The following is a 9,007-nucleotide window of genomic DNA, read 5'->3' on the forward strand; positions in this document are numbered from 1 at the left end:
AAAAAACAAAACAAAAACATTGCCGATGTACTGTTGGCAATTTTTGGTAAAAACAATGTCAACCCTCACCTTCTAATGGGTGACCGTGAGATGGGTAGGGCTTATATAGGTGAGTAGTCGGGGAGTCGTAATTCTGTGTCTCCTCTCTCTTTTGTTTTTTACTTGATTGTTTGCCTTATTTCAGTGTCGATGGATGCCGAGCAAACTGGACTTGATAATCTAATGGCTTTCATCCTGCCTGGGAATAGTAACGATAGCTCCACCACTCTCACAATGCACCGGGCTCCCCCAATCCTGAGGTCCAATCACAGCCCCCTTAAGGAGAGGTCGCTGGTACGAGTGCCGGTGTGATTTCTCCGGCTGGGGAGGTCCCGGAGGAGGAGGAGGTCGGTCCTGAGGTCGCCATTGTTGACAATCCTAGGAAAAGGAAATCAACCTCCAATCCGAAAGGAGTTCTCACAGTGATGGAGAGGAACTTTGATGCTGGTAGTTTTATTGACGGAAAACTCCTGCCGGGTACCAAGGGGTTCTTTCTTGGTGGGGACCTCACTTCCCAAGCCAAGTGGGTATATCGCATCTTGCTCTTGGCTGCCGGCAAAGCGAGGAAAGTGGAACCTGTCTTGGCTGGTGCTCGGATTCTGGATGGCAAGCTCCAAGCGGCCGTTAAGTCCGTGGATAAGTTAAAGCTAGAGGTGGAATCGGTGAAGACCCAGCTGGCTACTTTTGAGGAGAAAGTGAAGGCCTTCGATGAGGCGGTTACCCGGCTCACTGAGCGGGAGCTCACTTTGGAGAATCAGCTCAATGCTGCTCAGGGTCGGGTGAAGGAATTAGAGAGGGAACATGACGATGCCGTCTCGTCGACAAATGCTACTAAGGCCGAGGTTGCTGATTTGAAGAAGAAGAATAAAGAAACCGTGATGCATGCTCGAAACACTATTGGGGCCACCGAAGAAGCGATTAAGGCCCAGGTAAAGTTGCTGGTTCTGGATTTCGACATCTCTGCTGTTGGTGCTTTCAAGACTATCAAGGATGGAAAGATTGTCGACCTCCCGAGGAAGTGACGTGTATTTACTTGTACTTTTTGGACCGTTTTGGCTTTGTAATATTTTGGACATCTTTGTAGTTTTGTAAACTTTACCGTTTCGTTTTAAATGATTAAATGTCGAGCCAACCTGTGGCTATCTTTGACCGTTATAATGGTTTGTCATATACTTTCATAGTCGCTGCGTAGTTGTTGTGCTCTGGGTGGCTCTCGGGGTGATCAATCCCGAGTTGCCGTGATGTTATCAATTGTGCAAACAGAGGTAAAACAACTGATACGCGAAAAATATAAAGTAAACCAAAATCCATATAATTGAAATGTTAAAATGGTAAAAGTCCATGTAAAGTGAGACAATTAATACGCAAATTGAGAGGAACAGGAAATGAACGGGCAAACAAAAGGGCTGAGAATAAACAGAAAAGCATGTTACTAGACCGGGAGCTTGCCTGGCCGTCAGACATTGACTTTATGGGTAGAACCTCTTTAGGTTTGCCACATTCCATGTCCTTGCGACCTCCCTCCCGTCTAGTCATTCCAACTTGTAAGCTTCGTTGCCAGGGACTTCCTTTACTTTGTACAGGCCTTCCCAGTTAGCCGCTAGCTTGCCTTCTCCTAGGATCGGCTGGCCTATATCGTTGCGCTGTAAAACCAAGTCACCGGGTTTAAAATTCCTCTTCAGTACTTTGGAGTTGTACCTTAGGGCTATCATTTGCTTTAACGCTGTTTCTAACAAATGGGCCAACTCTCTGATCTCGTCAATCAAGTCCTTCTCCATTGCTTCATTGGCTCCCCCGAGGAGTAGTCGTGGCCTAGGCTCCCTGAACTCCACAGGAATCATAGCATCGACTTCGTAAGTGAGCCGAAAAGGCGTCTCCTTAGTGGAGGATTGTTGTGTCGTTCTGTATGACCATAAAACTGAAGCAGGTTCGTCTGCCCATGCCCCTTTCTTTTGGTCGAGTCGCTTCCTGAGGCCCTGGAGGATGACTTTGTTAGCCACTTCTACTTGGCCATTGGTCTGTGGGTGCCCCACTGATGAGAACTTCTACTTTATCCCCAAGCCGAAAAGGAATTCGCCGAACTTCTTGCCAGCGAACTGCGTCCCGTTGTCCGATATCACGATTTCTGGCATGCCGAACCTGGTGATAACCTGCCTCCAGAAGAATTTTCGGCAATTTACTGACGATATGTTGGCCAGCGGCTCCGCCTCGACCCACTTAGTATAGTAACCGACGACCATGATCAGATATTTGACCTGCCCAGGACCATCGGGAAAGGCCCCAGCAAGTCGACTCCCCACTAGCAGAAAGATCGGGGGCCCATTAGTAGACTTAGCTCTGCTGCCGGGGCTCTGTAAAAGTTGGAATTTTCCTAGCACTTTTTGCACCTCTTTACGAATTCTTGGGCATCGGACATCATTGAGGGCCATTATTAGCCGGCCCTAACAAGTTTTCGAGACAAGGCCCTCCCGCCAATGTGGTGGCCACAACACCCTTCATGGACATCCTTCATAACGTAGTCCGTTTGGTCGGGATGCAGACACTTCAGCAAAGGTTGATTCGGCCCCCGCTTGAATAGCTGGCCTTGTACTATCACGTACTTGGCCGCTTCCCTCCATATCACCTTTGCAGCCTTATCGTCGTCAGGGAGTCGACCGGTTTCTAAGAAATTCATGATCGGGTCGATCCACGACGGGTTGTCGTTTGCATGGGCTACGCACAGGGTTACCGTGGGTTCCCTTACCCGCCCTTGGATTAGGGACCGATTTCCCGATCCTGGCTTCATGCTTGCCAATTTTTAAAAAAGGTCGGCACGTGCGTTCCTTTCTCTTGGGACATGGTGTACCACAACCTCCTCAAAGTCTTTGCTTAACTTCTTGACCCTCTCCAAGTACTTCTGTAGCAAGGAGTCTCTGGCTTGGTAAGTCCCGTTGATTTGGAAGGTATGACTTGGGAGTCGCTGTTTACCTCAACCCTCAGTGCTCCAACTTCCTTTGCTAAGAGTAGACCCCCTATCAAAGCTTCATACTCTACTTGATTGTTGGAGACTGGGAAGTCAAACCTGATGGATTGTTCGTACACCACCCCTGTTGAGCTTTCCAGAATTATACCTGCTCCTCCGGACGTTTGGTTGGAGGCTCTATCGACATGGAGTTTCCACCGTGTGTCTGGTTTCTCGTGAGGATCTCCCGTTACTTCAACTAGGAAGTCAGCCATTGCCTGAGCTTTAATCGTGTGTCTGGGTTCATCTTGCAGATCGTATTGGGACAGCTCGATTGTCCAAGTCATCATTCGACTTGCCAGGTCGGGCTTTTGTAAGATTTGGCGAATGGCTTAATCTGTCCTAACGGTGATCCGATGCCCTTGAAAATATTGTCTCAGCCTTCGAGACGAGACTAGGAGTGCATAGGGTAGTTTTTCCAGCTTGCTATACCTTAGCTCTGTGCCTTGCAACGCTTTCCAGGTTGTTGGACTTTATCCTCCTCACGGACAAAGACGACCGCCAAGGTTTCGTCCGTTACCGCAAGGTACAGAAACGTCTCACCGTCTTTGGGTTTACCTAGGACTGGCAAGGCCGCCAGCACCTCCTTGAAATGGTTGAAGGCTTCTTCGCAAGCTGGGGTCCATTTGAAGGCTATCCCTTTCCTCATGAGGTTGAAGAAAGGGAGAGCCTTGGTTGCTGATGCGCCAAGGAAACGGGCTGGTCATCTGCAGGATGGCTTCACACTTGTCGGGGTTGGTCTCAACCTCCCTCTGAGACATCATGAAACCCAGAAACTTACCGGCCTCCATGGCAAAGACGCACTTGAGGGGGTTAAGTCTCATATTGTGTTTGCGAAGAGCCATGAAGACGGTCTCCAAGACGCCGACCAAGTCCTCTGGTTGGGTGGTTTTCACCAGGAGGTCGTCGATATAGACTTCTACCGACTTACTGATAAGGTCATAAAAAACCTTGTTCATCAGTCTTTGGTAGGTTGCTCCCGCATTCTTCAGGCCGAATGGCATTACTCTGTAGCAATAGGTGCTTCCTGGCATTATGAACGCTGTTTTTTCCTCATACGGTCTGTGCATTGGTATCTGATTGTATCTCGAATACGCGTCCATGAAGCTTAAGTAGCGATATCCCGCCGCCGCGTCTACCAAGGCGTCAATGTTAGGGAGGGGGTAGGAGTCCTTCGGACACGCTTTGTTAAGGTCTGAGTAGTCAACGCACATCCTCCACTTCCCATTTGCCTTTCTGACGAGGACTACATTCGACAGCCATGTCAAGTACTCGAGCTCCCTAATGAACCCCGCTTCTAACAGGCTGGACATTTGCTTGGCCACCTCGTTAGCTCTTTCTATGGACATCTTCCTCCGCCTCTGCGCAACGGGTTTGGCTTCCGGCTTCACGGCAAGTCGGTGGGACATGAATTCAGGGTCTACCCCCGGCATGTCTGCTGGCGTCCATGCGAACAAGTCTCCGTTTGCCCTGAAGGCCTCCATAAGGGGTTCTTTTAGGTTATGGGAGAGGTTCTTGTTTACAAAGGAAAACTTGTCCTCCGTATCCCTAACACTGAACTTCTTCAAGTCTCCCTCTGGCTCAGGCCTCGGCTTGTCGTCCACCCTGGCATCTAAGTTGGCCAAGAAAATCCCAGACGCTTCCTTTGACTTCTTCCTTAAGGAGAAGCTGGCGTTGTCACACGCAACCGCTGTTTCTATATCCCCTCTAAGGGATCCCACCGAGCCGTCATCTACAACAAACTTCATGAGCAAAAAATTTGTGCATATCACCGCAGAGAGCTCGTTTATTGTCTTCCTTGTTAAGATGACATTGTAGGTTGTGGAGTCCCTCAGAATGAAGAGTTCAGCCATTATCGATCTTTTCCCTTCTCCTCCTCCGATGTTAACCGGGAGGGTGTCCACTTCGTCGGGCTATATGAAGTTGTGTCCTAGGCTAACGATCCAGTGCTGGTGAGTTTTGAGGTCGGAGTCTCGGAGCCCCAGGGCTTCGAACACGTTTCTGAACATAATATTTGAATCGGCTCCAGTGTCGATGAGGATTCACTTGACCAATCCTGTTCTAACTCTCGCTGTGATTACCATGGGGGGTTCTCCGGGGCGTCGTAGAACTATTGGTCTTCTGGCCCGAATGATATTTTGGGTGGCTCCCTAGACGACATTCCCTGGCTGCCTGACGACACGGCCAGGATCTTGGTGACTTTCTTTGTCACAGACTTTGACCTAGGGGGTGCATCTCTCCCGACTACAACGTTAATGACTGTGAGGCCGCGATTATTGTCCTTGGTAGGCCCTTGCCTTAGCTTCACTGGTCGACTCCTATTTTCTTGGAAACATTCACGTTCCCTCCTTCTTGGTTCCTCTATGAATTGTGAGAACTAGGTCAATTTGCCTTCACGAATGGCCTGTTCTAAAGAATCTTTTAGATCAAATCAGTCTTGAGTTTTGTGACCGAAACCCTTGTGGTAATCGCAGTATAAATTCTTGTTCCTGCCAGTTCAATCCTTCAGCTGGCGCGGTTTTGATAAGATGCCTTTGTCTGCTATCTGCTGGTAGGCCTCAACGATTGGGGCTCTTAGAGGAGTGTAGTTTGTGAACTTCCTAACCTGGGGGAAAGGTTTGAAAGTTTTAGCTGACCTTCCGTCTTTGGAGGACTCTTTCGGCTTTTCACCGTGTCCGGGTTGACGAGGAGGAGGGCTGGCCAACTGATGTTTGTTGGCCGCCACCACCTGGCTAACTTTCTCGTCATTAATATACTCTTTGGCCACGTTCTGGATTTATTGGATTGTCCAAACGGGCTTAGTAGTGAGGTGATTTCTGAAATTGTCATTCAACAGACCGTTTGTCAGGCATAGACTGGCCATCGAGTCGGTCAAGCCGTCTATTTCTAGACATTCGTTGTTGAATCTGTCAAAAAACTTCCTGGCCGGCTCCCCGGATCTTTGGGTGACCCCTAGGGGGTTGATAGAATGTTTGGCTTTGGCAATGCGCGTGGTGAACTGCGCTAAAAAACTACGAGTTATGTGAGAAGGTCGTAATGGACCCCCTGTGGGAGCGCATTGAACCACCGGATTGCCGGCCCTGCCAAGGTCACGGGGAACGCACAACACCTCACCACGTCGCCAACACCCTCGAGGTTCATTCTGGCCTCAAAAACTGACATATGCTCCTGAGGGTCTTGGGTTCCATCGTACCTCATGTCCGTTGGCTTGTCAAAGTGTTTTGGCAGCCGGACCTTGAGGATGGATGGGTGAAAAGGAGTCGCCACCATGATTACGGGGTCACGTCGCCTTCTTGGCCTCTCTCTGTTCTCTTCTTAACCCTCGAACCCATCATGGGTCGAGGGAGATCGTGGGTCTGCTCTGCACCTTGTACGGTCCCTCCGGGGGCTTCTCCCTCGGGCCTCCGATCACCTAGGGGGAGATCTGTAAACCCCGTTAAATTAGTAAATAATTAGCCAATAAATTAATTTTTAATAAAGAAAATTAGAAATGTGAATATTATATTAAATTAGGATAGAGCTCATGCAAACGATAATTTTGACACTAATTTCAAAGAATTAGGCCTAAGATTGAACCGAACAGACCAAACCGGTTGAATCGGGCCCAACCGGCTCAACATTTAAATGAACCAAGCTCATCTTCTTCCTCCCTATTCAGCAAAGAACGCTGAACACAGTAGGGAAGGGGAGAAGAAGATTTACCCTAACGCCAAGAACAAAACCCACGTATCTCCTTCGTCCGAGCTCCGATCGCTGCATCGTTTGCGGCCACGCGACCACCGCGTCGAGCTCTACGATTCTATCGGAACAATTTCATAGATAACTCACTTTATTGCTCTCATCCTCTTCTTCCCCCAATTTTCGAAAATTACATAGAGGTATTGAATTTCTTTGCTTTTTGATGTTTTATGATCCAATTAGCTTGAGGAAAACGTTCACTCTTGCTTACATGAAGCTTGGGTAAGGTGAGGATATTATAATTCTTTTTAATTTTCTGAATTTTTGCTTTGGGTATTAAATTGGGTGTATATGTGTTATGAATATGTATTAGGTTGTGAATAAATAATTGAAGTTTGAAATTGTGGATATTAGAACGTGGAGGAGGCTGTTTTATTGAACGTTTGGGGGCTGTATTTATTTTAGTAAGTTGCCTTGGACAATACGTGAAAAATCAGCCAAGGTATGGTTTAGATTTCTTGCATTTAATATATAATGTTCTGTGAAAACTTAGGCTAGATGACCATAGGATAGGTTGAAATGTGTGTGCATATATTTATTGCTGAGTATCTTGTTAAAAAGTATATTGTGGTTTCATGCTTGTTGGTTGGTTGGTGATGCTTGATAGATTGTTATTTGATGATTTAAGGATATAAACATATAAATTTAGGAGTTATGACCTATAGTTTTGGATGATGGATTTTGGGGAAATGTATATGTATTATTTTTTATTTGAGGCATGGATTGTTATGGTGGTTATTTTTATAATAAAGAAGGATGTGCCATGTTGATAATTGTAGGTTTGGTAATGAGTGGAAATGGGATTTTTGAATGAAATGAAGGAAGTTTATGGAATTTTGATTTTGGGCCGAACTTTGGCGAGCTATAACTTGGCTTCCAGACCTCCAAATGGTTTCAACCTTGTTTTGATAAAAAATTGGGTTCGTGATCAAATAATGGATGAAAAACGATTTAAAATGATTAAGTTATGATCGACAAAAGTTTTGGTTTGGAATAGGCAATTCTGCAGTTTTCTACTCATCCCTGATTTTTGAAAAACGTACGCCCACGCGTACGCGTGACATGGAATTTTTTACTATGCGTACGCGAGTGATCCTATGTGTACGCATAATGAACCAGCAAGCATGTCCATGCGTACGTATGGCCTACGCGTACGCGTGACATGAAGTATTCATCTATGCGTACGCATGATAAGGGGATGTGCGCGCGAGCTGCCTTTTTACACTTTCACGCGTACGCGTGGCCCCTATTCCAGCAAACATGATTTTTTGAGTTTTAAACCCTATTTCAAACTTCTAAACCTCTATTTTCATTCTTTTAGTCATAAATAACAGTATTAAGTTTGATAATACAGTGAAGTTAGGAAATGGGGATAACTTGGAGGTGAAGTAAAGCTGAAAAAAAGTGATGAATTGACTATGAAATGTTATGAATGATTATGTATGATATTTGGCTTGAATAATCAAATGATCTGAGATACGAGATTTCCTAGGTAAAGTACCGTGGCTTGCCACCATGTGTACCAGGTCAAAAACTCGATACTCTGTTGACCCTACGACGTAAGGGTGACCGGGCACTTATAAATTCTCGGGAATGTTAACCCCCAATTGAGCAAAAAGCTATACATAGATTCTTGGGGATGCACGTCGGGGGACAGTCCAATGATTTAGCAAACCGGACTTGTCGAGTTGGCTTGATAACCGACAGATGAGACTCATCAGCCATAGGACAGGCATGCATCATGTGCATATTACTTGAATTACTTGTTTGTGCATTAACTGGGTGTGCCTAAGTGTATTTGCTATGTTAAATGTATATTTGCTACCTGCAGTACTTGTAACCTTTTTGTGTTTGTCTTTATCTGTTTATTTGTCTGTGATATGTTGTCGGAGATGGAGGTAAGAAGGAAAGGCGGTAAGACTAGATTCAAGATTAGGTTAAGTTACGCTTAGATACTCTTAGAAAACCACCTTTTATGGTTTCTGTTTAATACTTTAAGCTTTATAATTTGAGTGTCAGTGTTCTTGGATTGCCTCTGGCATTCCCAGGACCTTATATCTTCTTGTATGTGTGGCACCTTTATCATGTTGAGAACCTCTGGTTCTCACCCCATACTATGTTGTTGTTTTTCAGATGCAGGTCGGGAGGTACCTCGTTAGGCGTCTGGACTTCTGAAGCGAAGTGGTTATCGGGTTATTTTGTTGTATACATACATACATACATACATAC

The sequence above is a fragment of the Arachis ipaensis genome, chromosome B10 (assembly GCF_000816755.2).
Source record: "Arachis ipaensis cultivar K30076 chromosome B10, Araip1.1, whole genome shotgun sequence".
NCBI lineage: Eukaryota > Viridiplantae > Streptophyta > Magnoliopsida > Fabales > Fabaceae > Arachis > Arachis ipaensis.